The 13,289-nt window shown below is 44.1% G+C and overlaps 1 protein-coding gene across 1 annotated transcript in view; it reads right to left on the bottom strand.

The window, feature by feature from the left end:
* LOC123991123 (ribonuclease 3-like) overlaps positions 1-13,289 on the bottom strand; it is a 138,823-nt gene that overhangs the window by 1,421 nt on the left and 124,113 nt on the right.

The following is a 13,289-nucleotide window of genomic DNA, read 5'->3' as shown; positions in this document are numbered from 1 at the left end:
TATCACTGCTTAGCACCGCATACATCTCAATTTAAAATTGCACGCATGAAGTGACGCCCAGTCTTCTGTATCAAACCATTTACGTCACAAATTTAGGTGTGTAGATTAGGACATCATAAAATAACAACAGACCGCGTTTGTTCCATACGGTATGTTATCCTGTCAAAGATCTCACACTGACTCGAAGACTTAGCCTTTTGACAAACTATCTATGGGTCAAGCTCAATCAAGAAAAACCCAGACGAAGGCCAAGGGTGGAAAGGCGTTAGTTTTAACAATATCAATGGCATTTTGATCAACTTCCACTGTCCTCCAGGAGATTCTGGATTTTCACTTCACTTCACTTCAAGCTCAATAAAGTGCAGCTAGAGCAATTTGAAAGAAAACAAACATTATTTGAATCCAGGTCTAATCTTTGGTCACTCCACCATATGTCGACTACAGAGAGTAAGTCAAGCTGGATAAATCTGCTAAATGACAACTGTGAATGCAAAACGTACAGCAAAAGACCCCAATGTCTCCAACAGAGATGAGGCCAAAATCTAGTTGGCAAACATATTCACTCAAAAGAAACAGTGAGGAATACAATGTAGTGCGATTGGCCTTAGATGACTAAGCAACACATGATGAGCCTCAGAGAGAAACTAAAACTACATGCAGTTAAAATATGGAAATCACTGGCGGCATTTCAGTCTGGAGAGGACTTATAAGAGATGAGAATTACACCACTTGAGAGAGAGGAAAATGCTTCTTTGGTCATTTGCATTGTTTAACATGCAGTAGCATAAAGTGTGTGGAGGCAACCGAAATTGAGGTTCCTAAAGAATATTACAATGTTTTTCATTTATTTCAAAGCTCCCGTCTGGTAGCTGAAGAGACAGAAAAGACAACAGGGTACCTATGTTGGAAGGGGGATATCTAGTCAGTTGCACAACTGAATGCATTCAACCGAAATAGGTCTTCCATTTAACATTTGAGGATTTGCATTGAGTGAAAACACATTGAGAATTCTCCGCAGTCCAGCGTTGTGTAGAGAAAATCACCTTTGAGGCGGCGTGCTCATGCATACTGATCACCTAGGCGTTAGCACACTTAGCTTGACTCAAGTCTTTTGTTTATCGACAATGCAGTAATTCCTTTCAAGGACAGGGTTGGGCTTGCGGTTTGGAGAGCGAGAGGGGACTGGGTTGGAGTTTGGGACCCTGTCAACATCCAGGCTTGTTGTGCCACATAATGACTGCCACGCTGGAATGTAGCAAGCAACACTTGTCTCATTTACAGGGTGCCACAGAATACACAAGCACAAACAGACATGAGCGCGCGCACACACACTGATTACAGAACCGCATGCTTATTGGTTTTATGGGCATCCTACACATTTAAAGAACAATTCACTAACAAAGTAACATATTTAAACCCCCATTCACTAACAAATGAACACATTTAGAGTAGCCTATATCAAATCGAATAGAAGTCGATTGTTATGGCAGCAACACAACAACAACATAGCAGCAGCACAACATGGTAGCAGCACAAAACATGGTAAAAACATTATTGGGCACAGACAACAGCCACAACTGTCAGTAAGAGTGTCCATGATTGAGTCTTTGAATGAAGAGAATGAGATAAAACTGTCCAGTTTGAGTGTTTGTTGCAGCTCGTTCCAGTCGCTAGCTGCAGCGAACTGAAAAGATGAGCGACCAAGGGATGTGTGCGCTTTGGGGACCTTTAACAGAATGTGTGTTGTATGTGGAGGATGAGGGGTGAAGTAGATATCTCAGAGGGGGGGGGGGGGGGGGGTGAGGCCTAAGAGAGTTTTATAAATAAGCATCAACCAATGCATCTTGCGACAGGTATACAGAGATGACCAGTTCAGTTCCAGAGTATAGAGTGCAGTGATGTGTCCTATAAGGAGCATTGGTGGCAAATCTGATGGCTGAATGGTAAAGAACATCGAGCAGCTCGGGCGCACCCTTACCTGCCGATCTATACATTACGTCTCCGTAATCTAGCATGGGTAGTACGGTCATCTGAATAAGGGTTAGTTTGGCAGCTGGGGTGAAAGAGGAGCGATTACAATAGAAGAAACCAAATCTAGATTTAACTTTAGCCTGCAGCTTTGATGTGTGCAGAGAGAAGGACAGTGTACCTTCTATAGCCATACTCCGAGAAGTACTTGTTTGAGGTGACTACCTCAAGCTCTAAACCCCCAGAGGGAGTAATCATGCCAGTGGGGAGAAGAGCATTCTTACCAAACCACATGACCTTTGTTTTGGAGGTGTTCAGAACAAGGTTAAGGGCAGAGAAAGCTTGTTGGACACTAAGAAAGCTTAGTTGTAGAGCGTTTAATACAAAATCCGGGGAGGGGCCAGCTGAGTTTAAGACTATATTATCTGTATATAAATGGATGAGGGAGATTCCTACTGCTTGAGCTATGTTGTTGATGTAAATTGAGAAGAGCATGCGGCCTAGGATCGAGCCATGGGGTACTCCCTTGGTGACAGGCAGTGGCTGAGACGGCAGATGTTCTAACTTTATACCCTGCACTCAGAGAGGTAGTTCGCAAACCAGGCCAAAGACCCCTAGGAGACACCAATACTCATTTTAAATGTTTTATTTATCCAGGTAGGCAAGTTGAGAACAAGCTCTCATTTACAACCTGCAACCTGGCCAAGATAAAGCAAAGCAGTTCGACACATATAACACAGAGTTACACATGAAGTAAAACAAACATACAGTCAATAATACAGTAGAAAATAAGTCTATATACAATGTGAGCAAATGAGGTGAGATAAGGGAGGTAAAGGCAATAAATAGTCTATAGTGGCGAAGTAAATACAATATAGCAATTAAAACACCGGAATGGTAGATTTGACAGTAGATGAGTATGCAAAGTAGAAATACTGGGATGCAAAGGAGCAAAATAAATAACAGTAGGGGAAGAGGTAGTTGTTTGGGCTATTTATAGATGGGCTATGTACAGGTGCAGTGATCTGTGAGCTGCTTTGACAGCTGGTGCTTAAAGCTAGTGAGGGAGATAAGTGTTTCCAGTTTCAGAGATTTTTGTAGTTTGTTCCAGTCTTTGGCAGCAGAGAACTGGGAGGAGAGGCAGCCAAAGGAGGAATTGGCTTTGGGGGTGACAAGTGAGATATACCTGCTGGAACACGTGCTAAAGATGGGTGCAGCTATGGTGAACAGCGAGCGGAGATAAGGTGAGACTTTACCAAGCAGGGTCTTGTAGATGACCTGGAGCCAGCCAACGAGAGCATACAGGTCACAGTGGTGGGTAGTATATGGGGCTTTGGTGACAAAACGGATGGCACTGTGATAGACTTTTGAGTCTGCCGATGAGGATGTGGTGATTGACAGAGTCGAAAGCCTTGGCCAGGTCAATGAATATGGCTGCACAGTATTGTTTCTTATCGATGGCGGTTAAGATATCGTTTAGAACCTTGAGCGTGGCTGAGGTGCACCCATGACCAGCTCTGAAACCAGATTGCATAGCAGAGAAGGTACGGTCGGATTTGAAATGGTCGGTGATCTGTTTGATAACTTGGCTTTCGAAGACCTTAGAAAGGCAGGGTAGGATATATATAGGTCTGTAGCAGTTTGGGTCAAGAGTGTCCCCCCCTTTGAAGAGGGGGATGACCGCAGCTGCTTTCCAATCTTTGGGAATCTCAGACGACATGAAAGAGAGGTTGAACAGGCTAGTAATAGGGGTTGCAACAATTTCGGCAGATCATTTTAGAAATAAAGGGTCCAAATTGTCGAGCCCGGCTGATTTGTGGGGGTCCAGATTTTGCAGCTCTTTCAGAACATCAGCTGACTGGATTTGGGAGAAGGAGAAATGGTGAATGCTGGGGTCGAGTTGCTATGGGGGGTGCAGTGCTGTTGACTGGGGTAGGGGTGGCCAGGTGTAAAGCCCCTCTCATCTAGCCCCCTTCACAGTAGAAGCCTGAAACAACGTTCTAAAGATGGTTGAAGCCTTAGCAAGTGCAAAATTACCCATATCCCACTGTGTATTCGATAGGGACTGAGTTCAAAAACTACAAACCTCAGATTTCCCACTTCCTGTTTGGATTTTGTCTCTGGTTTTTGCCTGCCATATGAGTTCTGTTATACTCACAGTTCTGTTATACTCATTCAAACAGTTCTAGAAACTTCAGAGTGGTTTCTATCCAATACTTCTAATAATATGCATATATTAGCATCTGGGACTGAGTAGGAGGCAGTTTACTCTGGGTACGCTATTCATCCAAAAGTGAAAATGCTGCCCCCTATCCCAAAGAAGTTAAGGGCAGTCAGGTCTGGAGAGAACCAAGGGCTATATCTGTTCCTGGTCCTACATTTCTTGAATGGGGCATGCTTATTTAAGATGGTGAGGAAGGATTTTTTTTTTTTTTTTACCAGGATACCTGGGCCAGGTCGATTAGAAAGGCCTGCTCGCTGAAGTCTTTCAGGGAGTGCTTGATAGTGATGAGTGGAGGTCGTTTGACCACTGACCCATTACGGATGCAGGAAATGAGGCAGTGATCGCTGAGATCTTGGTTGAAAACAGCAGATGTGTATTTAGAGGGCAAGTTGGTTAGGAGGATATCTATGAGGGTGCCCGTGTTTACGGCATTGGGGTTGTACCTGGTAGGTTCATTGGTAATTTGTGTGAGATTGAAGGCATCAAGCTTAGATTGTGGGATGGCTGGGGTGTTAAGCATGTCACAGTTTAGGTCACCTAGCAGCACGAGCTCTGAAGATAGATGGGGGGCAATCAGTTCACATATGGGGGGCAATCAGTTCACATATGGGGGGCAATCAGCTGGGGGAAGAGGGTGGTCTATAGCAGGCAGAAATGGTGAGAGACTTGTTTTTAGAGAGGTGGACTTTTAAAAGTAGAAGTTCAAATTGTTTGGATAGTAAAACAGAACTCTGCAGGCTCTCTCTGCAGTAGATTGCAACACCGCACAGCACCACCGTTCTATCTTGTCTGAAAATGTTGTAGTTAGGGATAGGGATGGAGATTTCAGAGTTATTGTTGGTCTTCCTAAGCCAGGATTCAGACATGGCTAAGGCATTCGGGTTGGCAGAGTGTGCTAAAGCAGTGAATACAACAAACTTAGGAAGGAGGCTTCTAATGTTAACATGCATGAAACCAAGGCTTTTACGGTTACAGAAGTCATCAAAAGAGAGCGCCTGGGGAATAGGAGTGGAGCTAGGCACTGCAGGGCTTGGATTCGCCTCTACATCACCAGAGGAACAGAGGAGAAGTAGGATAAGGGTAAGGCTAAAAGCCATGAGAATTGGATGTCCGGAACAGAGAGTAAAAGGAGCAGGTTCCTGGGGGCGATAAAATAGATTCAAGGTATAGTGTACAGACAACGGTATGGTAGGATGTGAATAGAGTGGAGGTAAACCTAGGCATTGAGTGATGATGAAAGAGATATTGTCTCTAGAAACATCATTGAAACCAGGTGATGTCATCGCATGTGTGGGTGGTAGAACTGAAGGGTTGGATAAGGTATAATGAGCAGGGCTAGAGGCTCTACAGTGGAATAAGCCAATAAACACTAACCAGAACAGCAATGGGCAAGGCATATTGACATTAAGGAGAGGCATGCTTAGCCGAGTGATCATAAGGGTCCAGTGAGTAGTGAGGTTAGTTGGGGTCACGGCGATTCAGACAGCAAGTCGAGCCATGGGTAGCAAGCTAGCAGAAGATGGAGGTCTGTTTTTAGCCACCTCGTGCGGTTCCGTCGGTAGATTAGTGGGTTCCGTGTGGTAGAGGGGACTAATCCAATTGTCAAAATAGTTACAGTTATAGTGGCCCAAGAAGATTGTTCGATAGACCTGTTCAGATAGCAGCTGATATGCTCAAGACAGCTAACGTTTAGCGGGCCGCAGTTTGCAGATGGGCGTTCAGGTTACTTCGCGAAGGAGGGGCCAGTTGAATAACTCCCTCGGGTAGATAACATCGGAATTCCAGTCGTGAAGGCCCGTTGGGGCTCCGCATCGGCAGTAAAACGGGTCCGGATAGGTGATTGTAGCCCAGGAGTGGCTGATGGAACTCTTCAGCTGGCTAGCTCCAGGATAATTGGGGTTTGCTCCGGAATCGACATTAGCCAATAATCACTCGGATAGCAGCTAGTTCGCTGCAAGATCCAGGTGTAAATGTCCAGAGCTTGTGGTAGAAATCAAGGGATATGGAGAGAAAATAGGCCCGGTATGCTCTGGCCTGAGTCGCGTTGTACAAAACTGGCGATAGCTGATGACCGCTAGTCGTGGTTAGCTGAATACTAACATTAGCTAGTGAGCTGGCTAGCTTCTGTTGTGGATTTCGGATACGAGGTGAATAATACTTTTGAAAAAGAAAAAACGAACAAAAAAACAGATCCGCACCACATTTGAGTGTTTCGAAGTTGAGTTTCTAGAAAAAATATACAAAAATATATGCAATGGTGAGGAACTGTAAGGTTGCAGTGACACACCCATAACCTGAGTGGAAACCAGACTGCATACCAGAGAGAATAGTATAGACATCAAGAAAGCCAGTCAATTGATTATTGACAAGTTTTTCCAACACTTTTGATAAACAGGACAAAATAGAAATTGGCCCATAACAGTTAGGGCTTGATCTCCCCTTTATTTAAAGGGCACACCGTGGCTGCCTTCCAAGCAATGGGAACCGCCCCAGAGAGGAGAGACAGGTTAAAATGGTCAGAGACAGGCTTGGCGATGATAGGGGCAGCATCCTTAAAGAAGAAAGGGTCTATACCATCTGACCCAGATGTTTTTTGGGGGTCAAGTTTAAGGAGCTCCTTTAACCCCTCGGACTCAGTGACTGCCTGCAGGGAGAAACTTTGTAGCAGGACAGGGGAAAAAGAGGGAGGAGCATCGGGGCTGGTTGCATTAGAAGGGTTGGGAGATGAGGAAATGTTGGACGGGCAAGGGGGCAGGGCTGAGTCAAATAGGGATCCTGACTTAATGAAGTGGTGATAAAGAGCTCAGCCATGTTCTTCTTGTCAGTAACAATCACATCATCAACATTAAGGAATATGGGCAGCTGTGAGGAGGAGGGTTTATTCTCTAGGTCTTTAACCGTTTTCCAGAACTTCTTGGGGTTAGACCCATAGATCTCTTTAAACTGGCTCTTTAAAGTAACTAACTTTTGCCTTCCGGAGAGTCTGAGTGCACTTATTTGTCATTTGCCTGAACGAGAGCCTGTCAGCGTGAGTATGAGCGTGCCGAGGTCTTTCGTCAAATGCAATTCTTGAGGTGGAGTAACTCTGCAAGATCACGGTCGAACCAGTGGCTGAACCTGTTTTTAATTCTAATTTTCTTTATGGGGCGTGTTCGTTAACAATACCACTGAAAATAAAAAAAAGAAGGTCCAAGTGTCTTCAACAGAGGGGATGAAGCTGATTCTATACCAAATTACAGAGGCAAAGTCATGAAGGAAGGCTTGCTCATTTAAGTTTTTTTTTTAGGAAGTGTCTATGATAAATCAGGACAGGTCGTTTCACTGGGCAGCCATTACGAACACAGGTTGTAAAACAGTGATCACCAAAGTCATTACAGAAAACACCAGACTGATCCCAATCAGGATTATTTGTGAGGATAACATCGAGGAGAGTAGCCTTTTCTGGGTGTTTGGAGTCATACCTTGGGGATTGATAATAATCTGAGAAAGATTTTGTAAGTCCCATTGCTTTAGGACTTGGTCAGGTGGTTTAAGCTTGTCCCTGTTTAGGTCACCTCACAGCACAAATACAGAGTTAGTGTAAGGGGCCAGGAGAGAGCTTATGGCAGGGGGGGACAGGCCGGTGCTGATGGAGGACGATAACACCCAGCAACAGTCAACAAAGAGCCATTAGAAATGTTAATGCTTAAAACCAGCAAATCAAATTGTTTGGGGACAGACTTGGTGAAAACAACAGAGTTCTGAAGGTGATCCTTGGTAAAGATTGTCACTCCCCCACCTTTGGAAGATCTGTCTTGTCGAAAAAGGTTATAACCAGAAAGGTTAACATTAGTATTCAAAACACACTTCCTTAACCACGTCTCAGTAATGACTAACACATCTGGATTGGAGCTGTGAACCCACTTTCAACTGACCCATTTTAGGTAATAAGCTTCTTGTGTTAACGTGCAGAAAACCCAGGCTTTTATGAGAGCAGAAATCAGTGAAGCAGATATCAGAGCACAAGTCAGAATTGGGGTGCATATGCACAATTACATATATCATCAACAGTGATATAATCAAGACACGGCATAGGACAGGGAGAGCTCTGCAGTGCTGATTTACGACATTTGAATGTGCATTAGATGGCAACAAGATCATATTGTACAGCAATTTCACCAGGTAACATGAATACAAAGCCGGTGAGAGGTGGTGGAGAGTGGGAGGCCAAAATGGGAGGATGGGAGGCCAAAAGTCTGAGTAACCAAAAGAGAGTCCCAAGTGTGGGAACAAACATTGTGTGTGTACCCACCCGTGGGACACACACACACACACACACACACACACACACACACACACACACACACACACACACACACACACACACACACACACACACACACACACACACACACACACACACACACACACACACACACACACACACACACACACACACACACACACACACACACACTTGAAGTCAGACATTTACATACACTTAGGTTGGAGTCATTAAAACTACACACACACACACACACACACACTTGAAGTCAGACATTTACATACACTTAGGTTGGAGTCATTAAAACTTGTTTTTCAACCACTCCACAAATTTCTTAACAAATTATAGTTTTGGCAAGTCAGTTAGGACATCTACTTTGTGCATGACACAAGTACTTCTTCCAACAATTGTTTACAGACAGATTATTTAACTTAAAATTCACCATATCACAATTCCAGTGGGTCAGAAGTTTACATACACTAAGTTGACTGTGCCTATAAACAAATTGGAAAATTATGTCATGGCTTTAGTAGCTTCTGATGGGCTAATTGACATAATTTTAGTCAATTGGAGGTGTACCAGTGGATGCATTTCCAGGCCTAACTTCAAACTCAGTGCCTCTTTGCTTGACATCAATCATCCTTGGGAGCAATTTCTAAAACAACTGAAGGTACCACATTCATTGGTATAGTATGCAAGTATAAACACCATGGGACCACGCAGCCGTCATACCGCTCAGGACGGAGACGCGTTCTGTCTCCTAGAGATGAACGTACTTTGGTGTGAAAATTGCAAATCAATCCCAGAACAACAGCAAAGGACCTTGTGTAAATGCTGGAGGAAACAGGTAAAGAATTAACTATATCCATAGTAAAACGAGTCCTATATCGACACAACCTGAAAAGCTGCTCAGCAAGGAAGAAGCCACTGTTTCAAAAACCACCATTAAAAAGCCAGACTACAGTTTGCAACTGCACATGGGGGAAAAAAAACAAAGTAATTTTTGGAGAAATGTCCTCTGGTCTGATGAAACAAAAACAGAACTGTTTGGCCATGATGACCATCGTTATGTTTGGAAATAAAAGGGGGGCGCTTACAAGATGAAGAACACCATCCCAAACGTGAAGCACGAGGGTGGCAGCATTATGTTTTGGGGGTGCTTTGTTGCAGGAGGGACTGGTGCTATTCACAAAATAGATGGAGTCATGAGGCAGGAAAATTATGTGGATATATTGAAGCAACATCTCAAGACATCAGTCAGGAAGTTAAAGTTTGGAAGACCCGGTCTTCCAAATGGACAATGACCCCAAGCATACTTCCAAAGTTGTGTCAAAATGACTTAAGGACAACAAAGTCAAGGAATTGAAGTGGCCATCACAATGCCCTTGTGGGCAGACCTGAAAAAGCGCTTGCGAGCAAGGAGGCCTACGAACCTGACTCTTTAGTTACACATGCTCTGTCTGGAGGAATGGGCCAAAATTCACCCAACTTATTGTGGGACGCTTGTGGAAGGCTACCCAAAACGTTTAACCCAAGTTAAACAATTTAAAGGAAATGCTACCAAATACTAATTGAGTGTATGTAAACTTCTGACCCACTGGGAATGTGATGAAAGAAATAAAAGATGAAATATATTACTCTCTACTATTATTCTGACATTTCACATTCCTAAAATGAAGTGGTGATCCTAATTGACCTAAGACAGGGTATTTGTACTAGGATTACATATCTGGACTGAGTTTAAATGTATTTGGCTAAGGTGTATGTAAACTTCCGACTTCAACTGTACATACGGCAACAGTCTCTAAGGTGCAGGGTAGAGTACCGGGTGGTAGCCAGCTAGAACAGTGACCAAGGCAGGGGTTCCCAAACTTTTTTGGCCCATTACCCTATTCTGTTAACTGAAAATTCTCACAACCCCACCCATGTGAAAACACTGTTAATTACAGAATTGGACATTTTTTTTTGTTGGCTATGGCAGTCAATAAAAAATAAATTAAATAAATATTATTTCTGATTTGTCTTAACTCACCATCAAATGTGGGGCAGTCAATTGCAAATGAGTCTGACATGTCTCTTATCTCACCACCACTAATGAGATGGGTGTGCTTGATGCATGTCGCGTCCGAGCTTCTCAAAGTCAGGGGGGCGTGGTCGACAGCGCGCACCTCATATCTGCCGTCACATCCAACCTGGATCGATATCTGGTTTTAATGCAGACCAGAGCACTGAATCCATCTTCACACATATCAGCTGGCCAAGGGTAGCCTACCATGAATGGTGCTTTTAAGACAACTGGGAACTTGGAAAAATATGAGGTAAAATCATGACGTTGGTGATCTTTAGGTTGGAAAGTCAGAGGCAGAGCACTAGAAAGGCAGGGTATTATTCCCTTCGAGTCCTTTTGGCCTGTCCGCCATCCCGTGATAGATGGCGCCCCATCTGAGCAAAAGCCCACCATTTGATCCCATATGGAATCTGTTTTTCGTCAATATAGCCAGGCAGCACACTGAACATCCCATATGCCGTTTCATGCTCAGAAATCGTGAGACAGAACAATGTCTTTGTGAATAGCATCCCTCGACATGTATAGCGAACAAAAGTCAATGAATGGGCATCTTGGCCCTCACAGTTCACGTCCATTTGGAGGGCATAAGCTAGGGAGTTTGAGTCGTTCAGTCAGTTTCCTCTTGACTGCTGGCAATAGCATCAATTATGTGTTTAACATTGTTAACTGATGTGAGTTTCTGTGCCTCCCCACAAATTGTTCTCACAATATCAATTGCGTTCGGTAAAATCAAAGTCTCTGCAGTAGTGTGGTTTCATAGCGTAGCAGGCCTAGCCATTCACTGTGGGAATGATTCAAGTGCAACGGTCAAGTACAGCCTTTTCCCATAATCTAAGGGCCCTCCATGGTTTAATTTGATCTTTTAGATTTGAATAATTTTCATTTAGATGTTTAAGGTTAAACACATTAATGATTTTGAGATAAAGAAAATATTATAGTACATCTTTTGTTGTATATATGTATAATAGATTTATGTTATACGGGAAATTCTTCCATGACCCCATTATCATATCACCCATAGTTTGGGAACTACTGAACTAAGGTTAGTGGTGACTGTTTAACAGTCTGATGGCCTGGAGATAGAAGCTGTATCTCAGTCTCTCGGTCCCAGCCTTGATGTGCCTGTACTGTCTACGTCTTCTAGATGGTAGAGGGGTGAACAGGCCGTGGCTCGGGTTGCTGAGGTCCTTAATGATCTTCTTGGTTCTTCCTGTGACACCGGGTGTTGTAGATGTCCTGGAGGGCAGGCAGTGTGCCGAGAGTAATGCGTTGGGCTGACCACACCACCCTTGAGAGCACTGCGGTGATACAGCCAGATAGAATGCTCTCAATGGTGTATCTGTAGAGGTTTGTGAGGGTCTTAGAGGCCATGTCAAATTTCTTTAGCCTCCCGAGGTTGAAAAGGCGCAGTTGCACCTTCACCACGCTGTCGGTGTGGATGAACCATTTCAGGTTATCAGTGATGTGCACACCGAGGAACTTAAAGCTTTTGACCCTCTCTACCTCGGCCCCATCAACGTGGATGGGGGAATGCTCTCTCCAGCACTAAGCTTTGGCTTTATTGCGAGCAGACTGAATACATATCACCTATAGGCCAACCACAACACTAACACTGCATCTATCTTTGTCTAGACCCTACCTCCCTGTCTTGCCAAGGGGAGCAAATAAATAAACACACACAGAAGCAGTACATTCAGATCCTCCATCCACCCTTCATACTGTATTGTACTTGTTGTGCATTCACAGAAGCCTTTACCAAGAGATTAAGGGTTTAGTGACAGCTGAGGAGAGAGAATCTAGTCCCCTCCCTGCTCGCTACCATTCAAAGCCTACTTAGTAATGCACTATATATGGAATAGGAAGCCATCTGGGACACATCCAGAGACTATTTCCTGTAGTATTCAGGAGAAGAAACAGCATTGTTTAGGAAACATGCAGCTGCAGGGGGGACAGCGTATGAAGTGAAGTGGTGGTGATAAAGAAAAGAGATTGAAAGACCACGAGAGAGAGAAAAAGAGCAAGAGTAAGAGCATAAAGGAGAGAGGAATAGATTGAGAGCATGAGAGAGAGAGAACGAACGAGAGAGAGACGGAGATGGAGACAGAGAAAGCGTGTGATATCAGATGAGCGAAAGAGATGAACAAAACTATCTCCGGCTGCTCCAAAAAAAGGATGAGCGATGTGTTGACGAATGGTTAACTCGTCTCCCCATGTATATTTCATGTTCTCCGACCTTTCAGGGCTGGGCTGCCTCTCACTCTCTACTCTCCTTCCCCCTCTTCCTCCTACCTAGCAGTCTCAGCCTTAGCTCTGTTTGCACCCCCTCCTTTAGTTCAGGCCTTGGTTAACATTTAATTCTGCCTCGACAGATACAGGCAGGAGATTGTCAAAATGAGAGGCCATCAATTAATAAAATGAGAATCCCTGGAGCCACCAGCGGATCTCTACAGCGTAACGAACACCAAATATTGGGCCCATTTCTCTTTAATGAGCTGTCTGAGCGAGGGCTGAGCACAACTCTGTCTCTCTTACCTCTTTACTTCTCTTCTGCTGCAGTTAAGCTGCCTGTCAGGGAGGGTATCGGCGGGGGGGTCGTACGGTTTGAACAAAAACTTAAATTTCACTCTAAAGCGGCCCGATACCAAAGAAGGCCTTAAATAAAACATGGAAATGAATCCTGACAGGCAGAATCATACAGCAACGTAGGAAGCCATTGGACAGTCAGACATACTGTAGGTAGTTACTGTAAGATATTGTTAGTTTAA

The sequence above is a fragment of the Oncorhynchus gorbuscha genome, linkage group LG12, assembly GCF_021184085.1.
Source record: "Oncorhynchus gorbuscha isolate QuinsamMale2020 ecotype Even-year linkage group LG12, OgorEven_v1.0, whole genome shotgun sequence".
Classification (NCBI taxonomy): Eukaryota; Metazoa; Chordata; class Actinopteri; order Salmoniformes; family Salmonidae; genus Oncorhynchus; species Oncorhynchus gorbuscha.
This window is presented reverse-complemented; position numbering and strand designations above follow the sequence as displayed.